The sequence below is a fragment of the Petaurus breviceps genome, unplaced genomic scaffold (assembly GCF_028583685.1).
Source record: "Petaurus breviceps papuanus isolate PSGF00001 unplaced genomic scaffold, PetGlider_PUasm1.0 173, whole genome shotgun sequence".
Taxonomy (NCBI): Eukaryota; Metazoa; Chordata; class Mammalia; order Diprotodontia; family Petauridae; genus Petaurus; species Petaurus breviceps.
Genome location: NW_027185759.1, coordinates 35,796,127 through 35,810,876, shown reverse-complemented (window position 1 = coordinate 35,810,876; position 14,750 = coordinate 35,796,127). Strand labels below are relative to the sequence as shown.

The window sequence follows — 14,750 nt, the reverse complement described above, 5'->3', positions numbered from 1 at the left end:
GGAAGGAAGGAAGGAAGGAAGAGAAAGAAAGAGAAAGAAGAAAGAAGAGAGAGAAAAAAGGAAAGGAAGGAAAGAAAGAAAGAGAGGGAAAAAAGGAAAAGGAAAGAAAAACAAACTTCTATTTCCAACTGCCTGAAATCTGTACCTCCCCACCCACTCACCTCCCAATCACCACCACCACCACTACCACTATCATAACAACAAGGAACAAATTAGGATAAAGTCAGTGGGGATCCACAGTTTTATAATGCACAGGGTAGAATCTCATGATGTATTAATTCTAGAAAAATTCCCAGTGGTTTGTTTCTCTCTAGTTGCAGGGGATGTATTAACTTAATTCATACCCATGAAATGTCAGAGCACTTTAAAATGCAAAAATGCTTGTATGAAACAAGCTGCCTTGAGGTCCTTTCTAAATGGTCAGCATAATAATGATCCACTGAGGAGGAGGCCTCACATAAATGAGAAATGGTACGTAAAAGGGAAAGATGGCTTGGCCCCCACTGCACACCCATAAGGAGCTTTCTTTTCCTTTAAAAATGTTTTTCCACACCATTTTCTTTTTGTAGATGACATGCAATTGGATATGTTTGCCTCACGAACAATAATTGACATTTATATTGGGTTTCAAAGAACAATGGCTCACGTGGGTCTCATAATCATCTTGGTCTGTAGGCGCTGTCTACAACATGACAGAGAGTTAGGAGAGAGGCAGTGTGGTACAGTGGGCAGAGGGCTGTTGCCTTGTTGTCAAGAAGATATGCCATTAATTCTTGTCTCTAATGCAGAGTCAGTCAACAAGCATTAATTAAATACTTATTTTGAACTTTGCTAAGCGCTGGAGAAACAGAGAAAGGCAATACTAGTCTTTCCCCTCAAAGAGGTCACATTGTAATGAAGGAAGCCATATGTAAACACCTACATGCATACAGAGTAAATGAGAGGTAAGGTTTGAGCTGACACGTTAAAGAACCTTACAGATATGGATGGTAATTAGTGAAGAGATACACATCGAGCAATTTGATGTATTGGGATTCTGAGTAACATTTTTTATTTTTTGCTTTTTGGAGGGCAATTGGGGTTAAGTGACTTGCCCAAGGTCACATGGCTACTTTTTGTGTTAAGTGTCTAAGGTCATATTTGAACTCAGCTCTTCCTGACTCCAGGGCTGGTGCTCTATTTACTGCGCAACCTAGCCGCCCCCTGAATAACTTTATAAAACTGTTATTCCTCCTTCCTTTTTGAGGAGGACCAATGACATCATGGGAGATATCTTGACTCATCAAGCTTCCACCTTTGGAATTCTTTATGCGGATGGAATCATCATTTCAGACCAAACACAAAACAAAAACAATGGATGAGGAAACTGAGTCCCAGGGAGGTTAAGTGAACGGCAGTCCATAAGTGTCAAAGATGGAATTTGAAGTCAGGGAAGTAGAAACCAGACTTCTGAAGGGCTCCAGCTTCCACCTTTCCAAATCCATGTAAAAGGGAACTCTGAACAAACTTTGGAGCTACAGAACCCATAAAATGACACAAAGAAGCTAACCTCCCACTGAGGACAGCCCGGCAGGCTGGCAGGAATCAGCCAGTGCAGGCTCTGGGAGCCAAGCCCAGCCCCATGCTGAGGTTTTAGACCCGAGGAGGCCTGATCAACCACCGCCTAGAGTTACTCCAGATCACCAGCAGCTGTGGCTGTTTCCAGAATTATCAACACATAGATGCGAAGGACAAAGTGAGCAGTCAGTGCAGTGTGGACTTTGGGAACCAGTAGTTGGGAGTGCTTCGGCTTTTGCCCCTGGGGCGAGAAGCTGCTGAGGAGCCATGGCTGAACAGCCACCCCCATGTGGCAGCTTCAGGTCCTGGCATACAGAGTGTTGGGGGACCAAGCAACCAGTCTGATGAGTAATCACTCTTCCTTTAACTTGCTTGGATCTGGATTGCGGTCAAGGGTAAAGGTCCTGGGGTGTGTGAGCAGATTGCCAGAGCATGTGGAGGCTTCAGAGAGGGCACCACCTTTGGCAGCTGAGCAAAAACCACAGCATTTGGTATGAAGTTCCCCTGTCTGGTAGCAGAGCCCTACTGTGGCAAAAAGCCCAAAAGTCAAGCAATTGAGGGGCAAAATGAGCAGGCAAAGGAAGCAAAACAAGCAAAGCAATACAACATTAGACTCCTATTTTGGGGACAAAAAGTACCAAAGCAGGAACAGGAAGAAGACAGTGAAGTCAGAACTCCTGCACCAAAAGCTTCCAAGAAAAATACGAGCTGGTTACAAGCCATAGAGGACCTTAAGAAGCAAATAAGAGAAGTAGAGGAAAAATTGGGAAGAGAAATGAGAACGATGCAAGAAAATTATGAAATAAGAGTCAACAGCCTGACTGAGAAAAATAACACCTTAAAAAATAGACTAACTCAAATGGGAAAAGAAGATCAAAAAGTCAATAAGGAGAAGAATGCCTTAAAAAGCTGAATTTGCCAGATGAAAAAAAGAATCTTAAAAGTTCACTGAACAGAATCATTTCTTCAGAATTAGATTGGAGCAAATGTAAGCTAATGGCTTTATGAGAAATCAAGATGCTGTTAAACAGATCCAAACAAATGAAAGAATAGAAGGCAATGTGAAATATCTCATGAGAAAAACCACTGACCTGGAAAATAGATCCAGGAGAGATAATTTAAAAATTATTGGACTACCTGAAAGCCATGATCAAAGAAAGAACCTAGAAATCATCCTCCAAGAAATTCTCTAGGAAAACTGCCCTGATGTTTTAGAACCAGAGAGCAAAATAGAGGTTGAAAGAATCCACTGATCACCTCCTGAAAAAGATCCCAAAAAGAAAACTCCTAGGAATATTATAGCCAGTTTCTGAAATTCCCAGATCAAGAAGAGAATATTACAAGCAGCCAGGAAGAAACAATTTGAATATTTGTGGAAACGCAATCAGGATAACACAGGATATGGCAGCTTCTACACTGAGGGATCAAAGGGCTTGGAATATGATATTCCAGAGGGCAAGGGAGCCGGGACTAAAACCAAGAATCACCTATCCAGCAAACCGAGTATCATGTTTCAGGGGAAAATATGCTCATTCAGTGGAATAGAGGACTTTCAAGCATTCTTGATGAAAAAACCAGAGTTGAATAGAAAATTTGGCATTAAGATACAAGAAGCAAGAGAAGCTTGAGAAGGTAAACAGGGAAAAGAAATCATAAAGAACTTATCAAATTTGAACTATTTACATTGCTATATGGAAAAATGATCATTGTAACTGATGAAAATTTTCTCAGTATGAAAAGAGTTGAAGGGAATAGAAATATATATATATATATATATCTATTATAGGTATATGGGTATATGGGAGGGTATATGGGCATATGAATATGTATGTGAATATATATATATATATATGTGTGTGTGTGTGTGTGTATGTATGTATAGAGGTATACATAGACAGAGGGCACAGGACCACTTTAACAGGAAGGGATGATACTTAAAAGGTGAAATTAAAATGTGAGAGAGGTATATAATGAGAGGAGAGGGGGAGAGACAGAATGGGGTAAACTATCTCATACAGAAGAGGTAAGGGAAAATGGTTACAATAGAGGGGAAGAACAGGAAGGCAAAAAGGCAAAACCTTATTCTCATTGAATTTGGCTCAGAGAGGGAATGACACACTAAATAGGGCATCTCACCCTATAAGAGAGTAGGGGGGAAGGGGTTGAGAAGGGGGATGATGGAAGGGAGGGCAGGCGGGGGGGGAGGGAAATTCAAAGCACCCACTTTTGAAAAGGGACAGGATCAAAGTAGAGAATAGAACAAGGGGGAGGTGGGATATGAGGGAGGGAAAAATAGTCAGTCTTTTACAATGTATCTACTATGGTAATGTTTTGCATAGCTACACATGTACAACCTATACTGAATTGCTTATCTTCCCAGTAAGGGTAGTTGACAAGGTAGGAAGGGAATGAATCTGGAATTCAAAGTTTTAAAATCAAATGTTTAAAAATATATAAACACAATTATTAATACTATTTTACATGTAATTGGGAAATAAGATATATAGGCATTGGGGCATAGAGATCCACCATGCCCTACTGAAAAAGTCGAAGGGCATATGGGAGAGAGCAGATTGGAGGAGGAGATATCCTGTGGGACTGCTGTTTTGGGGTGTTGGGTAGGGAAAAATGGGGGAAAATTTGTAACTCAAAATCTGGCAGAAATGAATGATGTAAATCAGAAGTTAATAAAGCATTTGAAAAAATAAAAAAAGAATTTGAAGTCAGATCTTCCTGACTCCAGTCCAGTCCAGTCTAAATCTTGCTACAAACTTTTGCCTTCCTGACAATTCTGAACTGCAGAATTAGGAAGAAAAAATCAACACAATGGTTGTTTGTCAAGTATTACAGTAACATAACACTCAAAAAGAATATTATAATTGCTTTTGATGCTATTTATTGTGGGATCCTAATAATAATTGCTTTCTAAATGAATAATTGCTTTCTAAATGGAGTGTTGGAGAAGCCAGAAAACCTGAGAAATGCCTTTTTCACAATTCTAAGCCTATTTTGGCTCTACAATTGTGTTCTTAAATGTAAAGTTTTTATATGATAGCCCAATTTACAAAATTTTATATTTCATAAATTGTTAATATTATGCTGTTCTAATTACTATGGAAATATCTAATTTTGACTTAGAACAAAATAAATAATATCAATATGAAATAAAGTCCAAGTATACAAATATCAAGAAGTTTGAGAAACATATTAACCTGGTTTAAAACGAATCCTTTCTGGACAAAGGATGCAATGCATGTTTATCACAAGGTTAGAATCAATGACTGCCAGACAATAGAAGTGAAAGCACTCAAAGCCTCATGATGGAAGACCATGCAACATTCTTCATCTGAAAAAAATCATCTTCCCTAGAAAAAAGGAGATTTTTAGTTATGTGACATGAGAGAGGTAGGCATATACACTTTCTAATTCTGGAGGAAAGACTTAGGAGCTGAGAGAGGGAGCCGTGTTTCTCAAAGATCTTTGATGTACTAATATGCCCTAAATTTGTTTTATGGAGGATGATCAGGAATTTAGAACACTAAGAATCCACTTATACTCCATATCGAGATCTAATATTGCCTATTTGGTTTCAACCGAATTAAACTGATTTTAATTTATTCATAATTTATTAATAAGATTTATTCAAATATCATTAAAATAAGATTTTAAATCTCAGAAAATCAGTTAGAGAGCAGAAGAAAAAGAACTAATCAATCAACAAACCCTTATTAACTGTCTATTATGGAACAGGCATCATGCCAAGTGCCATTGAACACAAGTGGAAAAATAGATACAATTCTCTCTGCGGCGTGCGGGGGCGGGCCAGAAGGCGCAGCCTGCAGAGGCAGGCTTGGAAGAGGCCTGATCACGGGCAGAGGGGGGGAGGGTCCCACCAACCACAAGGGCCACTACTAGGCCTATCACAAAAGGGCTGGGACTGGAATGAGCAAGGTAAGAACCAAATGCAGGGGCCCCTGTCCAGGACAGCAAACACTCCTGGGTCTACCATTTCATAGCCCCGAAATTAAAAAAAAAAAAAAAGCCCCTATATGGACCTCCAAAGACCAAGATAGCAGAATGAACCCCACCTGCTCCAACCCCCTCCCCCCCAAAAAACAAAGCAACTATTGCCCCACAGCAAAATCCTCTACAGCAAAGGCTTGGGATCCCTAATGGAAGGGCATGGCTAGGGCCCTGCCTTGAAATGGGTAGAAAGCAGACTACAAAGACACTGGAGTCCTACTATCCTCAGAGGGAGGAACCAAACTCAGGGGGAGACAATGTGGACTCCACACCCACAGCGGAAACATCAACAGGGAATGGGTCAGAAACAGCACAGAAAGCTCTCCTAGATGAGATCAAAAGGAACTTTGAAAAGCAAATGAGAGAGATAAAAGACAAAATGAATAATTCTCTCAAAACCAAAATTGCAGAATTAGAAAAACATTATAATGAAGAAAACATCTCTCTAAAAAGCAAAGTGTATGATATGGAAAAGGAGCTCCAAAAATTAACAAAGGAAAATGATTTGCTAAAAATTAGAATCAACCAAATTGAAACAAATAACTGTACGAGGAACCAAGAATTAGTCAAACAAAACAACAAGAATGAAAAATTAGAAAAAGAGGTAAAATACCTCAATGGAAAAATAACTGACTTGGAAAACAGATCCAGGAGAGATAATCTGAGAATCATAGGCTTACCAGAAAATCATGATGAAAAAATGAGCCTGGACAACATTCTCCAAGAGATCTGCCCTGAGATACTAGAACCTGAGGGTAAAATAGAAATCGAGAGAATCCACCGGACACCTGCTTAAAGTGATCCCAAACTGAAAAGTCCTTGAAATGTTGTGGCCAAACTCCAGAACTATCAGGTAAAAGAGAAAATACTTCAAGTGGACAGAAAGAAACAATTCAAATATTGAGAGTCCACAGTGAGGATCACACAAGGATTTGGCAGCCTCTACACTGAGAGATTGGAAGCAGTGGAATTCAATTTTCTGGAAGGCAAAAGAGCTTGGGTTACAACCAAGGATCACCTACCCAGTGAGACTGAGCATATTCTTCCAGGCAAAGAGATGGCCATTTAATGATATAACAGAGTTCCAGACCTTCCTGATGAAAAAGCCAGAGCTCAATGGAAAATTTGACCTCCGATTATGAGATGCAAGAGTGACATAGAAAGATAAACAAGGAAAACACACACACACACACACACTGTTATTTAATAAGAGCAAACTGTTTATAGACAAGTAGAGGGTATGAGTATAAAATACACGAAATAATGATTAAAAAATCTTATTAAGGGCTACAAAGGGACTGCAATGGAAGAAGAGGAATGAATGAAGTGGAAAATGGTAAATTATGCCACACAAAGGGGCATAAAAACAATATAGCAGAGAAAAAAAAGGGAGGGAGATGAGTATTATATGAGTTTTTCCCTCATTGGTTCTGGTGCAAGGAGGGAACAACAACCAGTTAAGCATAGGACTCTATGGAGAAGAGATGCAAAATGTATCATATTAGAGGGAAAGAGGGGAGGGTGAAGAGCTTTGCATGAGATTTATTCCTGTCACTCTTGGTGCGAAGAAGAAATAAAGTACTTCATTAAGTATAAAAATATCCTACAGGCAGTAGGAGGGGGAAAGGGCTACAAAAGGGGCGGGGGTAGTTAGTAGGGAGGGAAGAAGTAAGGGGGAAGGGGAGGAAAAGGCAGGGGGGCTGATAAGGGAATACTGAGGGAGGCAGTGGTCAAAAGGAAAACTATTAAGGGAGGGAAGGGAGAAGGGGGAAAATATGAGCATTAACAGGGCAGGGAATAGAATGGAGAGAAAGAAACAGATAACAATCATGACTGTAATTGTGAATGGAATGAAATCTCCCATAAAACGGAGACGGATAGCAGAAGGGACTAGAAATCATAATCCTACAATATGCTGTTTACAAGAAAAATATCTGAAATAGAGGGATACACACACGGTAAAGGTAAAAGGCTGGAGTAAAATATATCATGCCTCAGCTAAAGTAAAAAAAGTAGGGGTAGCAATCCTTATATCAGATAAAGCAAAAGCAAAAATTGATCTAATTGGGAGGGGGGGGCAGGTGGCACAGTAAGAGCACCGGCCCCATAGTCGGGAGACCTGGGATCAAATCCGGACTCAGATACTTAGCACCCACCTGGAAACACCTGGTCGTGTCACCTTGAGCAAGTTACTTAACCCCAATTGCTTTAAAAAATGATCTAATTAAAAGAGATAAGGAAGGAAACTATATCCTGTTAAAAGGCACCATCAAGAATGAAGCAATATCATTACTTAACATATATGCACCAAGTGATATAGCATCCAAACTCCTAGAGGAGAAGGTAAAGGAATTAGAGGAAGAAATAGGTAGCAAAACTATAATAGTGGGAGACCTTAATATTCCCCTCTCTGAGCTTGATAAATCCAACCTCAAAATAAACAAGAAAGCAGTTAAGGAGGTGAACAGAATTTTAGAGAGGATAGGTATGATAGATCTCTGGAGAAAACTGAATGGGGATAAAAAGGAATATACTTTTTCCTCAGCGGTTCATGGCACATATTCAAAAACTGACCATGTTCTAGGGGATAAAAACCTCGCAATTCTGTGCAGTAAGGCAGAAATATTAAATGCATCCTCCTCAGATCATGATGCAATAAAAATTATATGCATTAAAGGGCTATGGAAAGACAGACTAAAAACTAATTGGAAATTAAACAATTTATTCCTAAAGAATGAGTGGATCAAACAAGAAATTATAGAAACAATCAGTAATTTCATTCAAGAGAATGATAATAATGAGACAACATACCAAAATCTGTGGGATGCATTAAAGGCAGTTCTTAGGGGAAGTTTTATATCCCTGAGTGCATACATGATTAAATTAGAGAAAAGAGAGGTCAACGAATTGGGCATGCAATTGAAAAACCTAGAAAAAGAACAAATTCAAAATCCCCAATTAAATACTAAATTAGAAATATTGAAAACCAAAGGACAGGTTAATTAAATTAATATTAAGAAAACTATTGAATTAATAAATAAAACTAAGAGCTGGTTTTATGAAAAAAAAACAATAAAATTGATAGACCCTTAGTCAATATGATAAAAAAAAACAAGACAGATGAAAACCAAATTATGAGCATCAAAAATGAAAAGGGTGAATCTATCTCCAATGAAGAGGAAATCAAAACAATAATTAGGAACTATTTTTCCCAATTGTATGCACATAAATTTGACAATCTTAGGGAAATGGATAAATATTTACAAACATACAAGTTGCCCAGATTAACTGAAGAGGAAGTAAATTACTTAAATAACCCCATCTCAGAAAAAGAAATTGAACAAGCCATCAGTCAACTCCCTAGGAAAAAATCTCCAGGGCCAGATGGATTTACTAGTGAATTCTATCAAACATTTAAAGAACAATTGATTCTAATACTCTACAAATTATTTGGGAAAATTAGTGAAGAAGGAGTCCTACCAAATTCTTTTTATGACACAAATATGGTACTGATACCTAAATCAGGAAGAGATAAAACAGAGAAAGAAAATTATTGACCAATCTCCCTCATGAATATAGATGCAAAAATTTTAAATAAATATTAGCAAAAAGACTACAGCAACTCATCTCAAGAATAATATACTTTGATCAGGTAGGATTTATTCCAGGAATGCAAGGATGGTTTAAAATTAGGAAAACCATCAGTATAATTGATCATATCATCAATAAAACTAGCAGAAACCACAGGATCATCTCAATAAATGCAGAAAAGGCTTTTGACAAAATAAAACATTAATTCCTATTAAAAACACTAGAAAGTATAGGAATAAATGGAGCCTTCCTATAGGTAGCATCTATTTAAAGCCATCAGCAAGTAATGGGGAGAACCTAGAAGCATTTCCCATAAGATCAGGGATGAAATAAGAGTGTCCACTAACACCCCTCTTATTCAACCTAGTACTAGAAATGTTAGTAGTAACAATTAGAGAAGAAAAAGAAATCAAAGGAATCAAATTAGGCAAAGAAGAGACCAAGCTATCACTCTTTGCAGATGATATGATGATATACTTAGAGAATTCTAGAGAATCAAGTAAAAAATTACTTGAGACAATAAATAAATTTGGCAAAGTTGCAGGATATAAAATAAACCCACATAAATCCTCTGCATTCCTATATATTTCCAATGAAATTCAACAGCAAGAGATAGAAAGAGAAATCCCATTTAAAGTTACTGTAGACATTATAAAATATTTGGGAATCTACCTGCCAAAACAAACCCAGGACCTATATGACCACAACTACAAAACACTTTTCACACAAATAAAGTCAGATCTAACTAATTGGAAAAATATCAGTTGCTCATGGCTAGGTTGAGCTAATATAATAAAAATGACAATTTTACCTAAATTAAATTATATATTTAGTGCCATACCAATTAATTTACAAAAAACCCTACTTTATAGAGCTAGAAAACATAGTAACAAAATTCATTTGGAAGAATAAATGGTCCAGAATATCAAGGGAATTAATGAAAAGAAATGTTAGGGAAGGTGGACTAACTATACCAGATTTCAATCTGTATTATAAATCAACAGTCATCAAAACTACTTGGTACTGGCTGAGGAATAGAGGAGTGGATCAGTGGGATAGATTAGACACATGAGATTCGGAAGTCAATGACTATAGTAATCTATTGTTTGATAAACCCCAATACCCCAGTTTTTGGGATAAGAACTCACTATTTGACAAAAACTGCTGGGAAAACTGGAATATAGTATGGCAGAAACTAGGCATAGACCATTATCTAACACCATATACCAAAATCAAGTCTAAATGGGTGCATGATCTAGGTATAAAGGTTAATACTGTAAACAGTCTTGGAAAACAAGGAATAGTTTACCTGTCAGATTTGTGGAGAGGGCAAGACTTTATGACTAAACAAGAATTAGAGAACATTATAAAATGTAAAATGGATAATTTTGACTACATGAAATTGAAAAGCTTCTGTACAAACAAAGCCAATGTAACTAAGATTAAGAGGGAGGTGGGAAATTGGGAAAGAAGTTTTACAACTTATGTCTCTGACAAAGGACTCACTTCTACAATATACAGAGAATTGAGTCAAATGTATAAGAATACACGTCATTCCCCAATTGATAAATGGTCAAAGGATATTGTAATGTAATGCCAAGGAAAGGCAACTTCCCAGGTTCAAAATACCAGCATAGGTGCTCTCTATTTTATTCAATGACAAACCAAGAACAGAGAAGATCAAAACATGACATCATTCAAAATACAGCATTTACTAAGTGTGATTAAATAATCTCCAAGTACTACCCCACCCCAGGATCTTCCAATCATTCAATCAATTACAAAGTCCCTGTTCTAAATACTACTCCACCCCTAGGCTATACCTTAATTAAGTCCACCACAAAACCCCTCTTCTCAAATGGAGATTAGTTTCCAAACATAAGGTCAAAAGTTCCCCACCCCTGGATCACAATTGAATCTACCCCAGAGTTACATCAAGTTTAAACACAGCACTTAATATCCAAATGGAGGTCTTTTCTTCATCTTGACACGAGGCAAATTCTCAGCAATCTTAGTTCCTGGGGAGACAAGGCTTAGCAAGGCCATAAGATACATTGCCAGTCCCTTCATGAATTTATCCTCTGTCTGTAGAACAGTCCTAGAACCCCTGAACACATTAGCAAAGCCCTCTCCCAGGATTTCTGTAAACATACAACAAGAAAATCCTTCTTCAGGGCTTCTGAACCAACAGAAAGGCTCCCAGACCCCTGCAACAACAGCACTGTCCTTCACCAGTGGACAGTATTCACTCTGTCTGCAGGACAGTCTCCAGACCCCTGCAACAACAGTACTGTCCCTCACCAGTGGACAGTATTCACTCTCTGTCTGCAGGACAGTCTCAGGGCTTCTTAGCGAACAGCCAGGTTCCAGGACTTCTTCAACAAAAGGACTGTCTTTCACCAGTGGACAAATCTGGCAAAACAACATCAAAACAGACAGACAAAGTACCAGCAAAACAGCCATGTCTCCTCAGTCCTTGGCAGCTCAGGGGGCAGGTCTCAAAAGTCCAGGGCAATTCAAAGCAGCCACCAGCAATTCTCTTAGTCTCTCTCTCTCCACGAGGTGCTGCTTCCAAAAAGATCTTCCGCCTCTCTCTAGTGTCTCTCCAAATCTACATCACCAGCTCCTCCCAGTTCAGGACTTTCTTTTCACATCAACAAGCCCATCCCACAGGTGGGATTAACAAACTCTGGGTTTTAACACAATCAATTTGAAAACAAAGCCAATACAGGGGAATCTCCAATTGCCATCACTATCACAGATATGAACAGGTAATTTTCAAAGAAAGAAATTAAAGATATCTATAAGCACATGAAGAAAAGCTCTAAATTACTACTGATTAGAGAAATGCAAATCAAAACAACTCTGAGATACCACATCTCACCAGTCAGATTGGCTAAGATGACAAAACAGGAAAATGACAAATGCTGGAGAGGATGTGGGCAAATTGGAACACTAATGCATTGCTGGTGGAGTTGTGAACTGATCCAGCCTTTCTGGAGAGCAATCTGGAATTATGCCCAAAGGGCTAAACATAATTTCATATCCTTTGACCCAGCAATACCACTCCTAGGGTTATATCCCAAAGAGATCATAGAAGTGGAAGACCCATATGTACAAAAACGTTTATAGCAGCTCTTGTTGGGGTGGCAAAGAATTGGAAATTAAGGGGGTGCCCATCAATTGGGGAATGGCTGAACAAGTTGTGGTATATGCACGTTATGGAATACTATTGTACTATAAGAAACGAGGAGCAGATGGACTTCATATTTACCTGGAGAGGGTTATACGAACTGATGCTGAGTGAGAAGAGTAGAACCAGGAGAAATTTGTACACAATTACAGACACAACATATATGTGATGACCGACTTTGATAGACTGGACTCTTCTCAGCGATGTAGTGATATAAGTCAATCCCAAAAGACTCATGATGGAGAGAAATGTGTATATCCAGAGAAAGATTTAGAAATAACTGGGTTTATATCCAGATTGAAGCAAACTACCTGATCTTTTTCCTTTTCTTGTTTGGTTTTATGTCCTCTTTACCATTTTTCATTCCATCTGATATAATCCGTCTTTATAACCTGACTAATGTATAATGTGAAAGTATTTACAGATCTTATACTTGACTGTATGCCGCCTTGGGGGGGAGGGGAGGGAGGGGGACAAAATGTGAAACTCAAGGAATTGTGGAATTGAGTCTTGTAAATTAAAAGTAAACAAACAAATTAATAAAAAAAAGAAATTAAATTAAAAAAAGAAATTTTTAAAAAGGGAAAAAAAAAGAAAATGGTGAATTCTTTTTGAGGGCAGACAGCTAGAGGAGAGGGAGGTCTAGAATTTCAATGTCATTGGTGTGGGGAACTCCCAGTGAGAAATTATCTCTACATGTTTAGATCTGTAACTGTTCTGCAAGAGTCTTCAAGAATTGACTGGAGGCACTGAGAGCTTAAGTGCTTGCCTGGGGTCATAAAGACAGTACATATATGGACATCTTCCAGGTAGACCCAGATACTCTTTCTATGAGGCCATGTAGGCTCTTTGAAAATGACATGCTAGGAAAAACTACCATACAAATTAAAAGCAAGCAGCCCCGGATATGCCCACTCTCATCACATGACCCCAGAGCACATCATGTTCCTAAGACCTTGAAGAGGAATCAGACAACAAGCATTTATTAAGTATTTCCTACGTCCTAGACACTAAGCCAAGTGCTCAAGATACAAAGAAAAATGAAGCAGTCTCTGTCCTCAAGGGGTTTACATTCTAATAGAGGAAGACAACATGCACACACATAAGTAGATATAAAATAGGTATATAGCAAATAAATATAAGCTCTTTTGAGTTTTGTGGGGGTTTGTTGGTGTGGAGGAGAGGAAGAACAACTAGTTGGGGAGATTAAGAAAAACATCTTGGAGGAGATAGCATTAGAGCTGATCTTTGAAGGAAATGAGGGATGCTAAGGCCCAGTGGTGGGAAGCGTCTACTCCCAGAATGGGCAACACCCTGGATCTAAGTAGAGATGGAAACAGATTGTTCTAAACCTTTGTTTAGATTTTTGTTCTTTGTCCTTATTGCAACCTCCACTCACTCCACCCCTCTCTGATTTCACAGTCTACCCAAGCTATTATGGCTTGTCTTTCCTCCTTTTGAAATCCTGATTCTATAGTTAGTGACTTTACCCTTGGATCTCTCCCTCTACCCTCTTCTAAAGCTCAAGCTTGAATTATCCTCACCATCTACCTTCTCTGCCCCTGTTCCCTAGCACACACAACAAATGCCGAGTCCATACTAAATTTATGTTATATAAACCTAATTGGACTCACACTACCAAGTGGCAATCCATCCATGCTTCTCTCATTAACTCTGTGTCCTATGACCTACACCAGTGAAGTAAAACTCAAAGCATTTTTTCTTTCTTCCAGGCACCCATATACTATATATCTCTCAAGAGAGGACCATGCCTCCTTTTTCCCTAAAAGAGAGAAAGACAGAAAGAGACAGAGTGACAGACAGAGACAGAGAAAGAGAAGTCTTCCATTAGGAGCTCCTTCTCCCCAATTTCACAACTCAAATTCCCTTCATATCACCCTTCACTGGAACAGATGGTGTAGATCCCCAAAATCTCAGGTTGTGGTCCTCAACACTCCTGAACCAGATTAAAATGTAATTGGGAAATAATTAACAAAATAAATAAAATACATAGAAAACAGATAATTTTAATATGTAGGGGTTTTTTTAAGTCAAAATGTGGCCTGTAGAGATCCTTATGGATGGTTTGGTGGTCTCCTTTCTATATGAGTTTGACTTGGTGTAGGGCATAGGATATAGATACATACATACATACATATATATGTGTGTGTATATATGTATATGTACATATGTGTATGTGTATCTATATATGTGTGTGTGTGTGTATATATATATACACACATATATATTTAAGGAAAGAAGGAGGTGTGGTCCTCTACTGACATTATGACAAATCAGAATAGGGTTTTACTTTGTTTCTATTTTCCCCCTAATGTTGAATATACATGGATTAATTTCTGCAAATATCCTGTTCGTGTGGCTAGGA

General features: G+C 38.4%; 1 protein-coding gene across 7 annotated transcripts in view; it reads right to left on the bottom strand.

The window, feature by feature from the left end:
• The window catches only part of NAALADL2 (N-acetylated alpha-linked acidic dipeptidase like 2), a 1,484,638-nt gene that overhangs the window by 1,095,661 nt on the left and 374,227 nt on the right, over window positions 1-14,750 (bottom strand). The window lies entirely within an intron of this gene.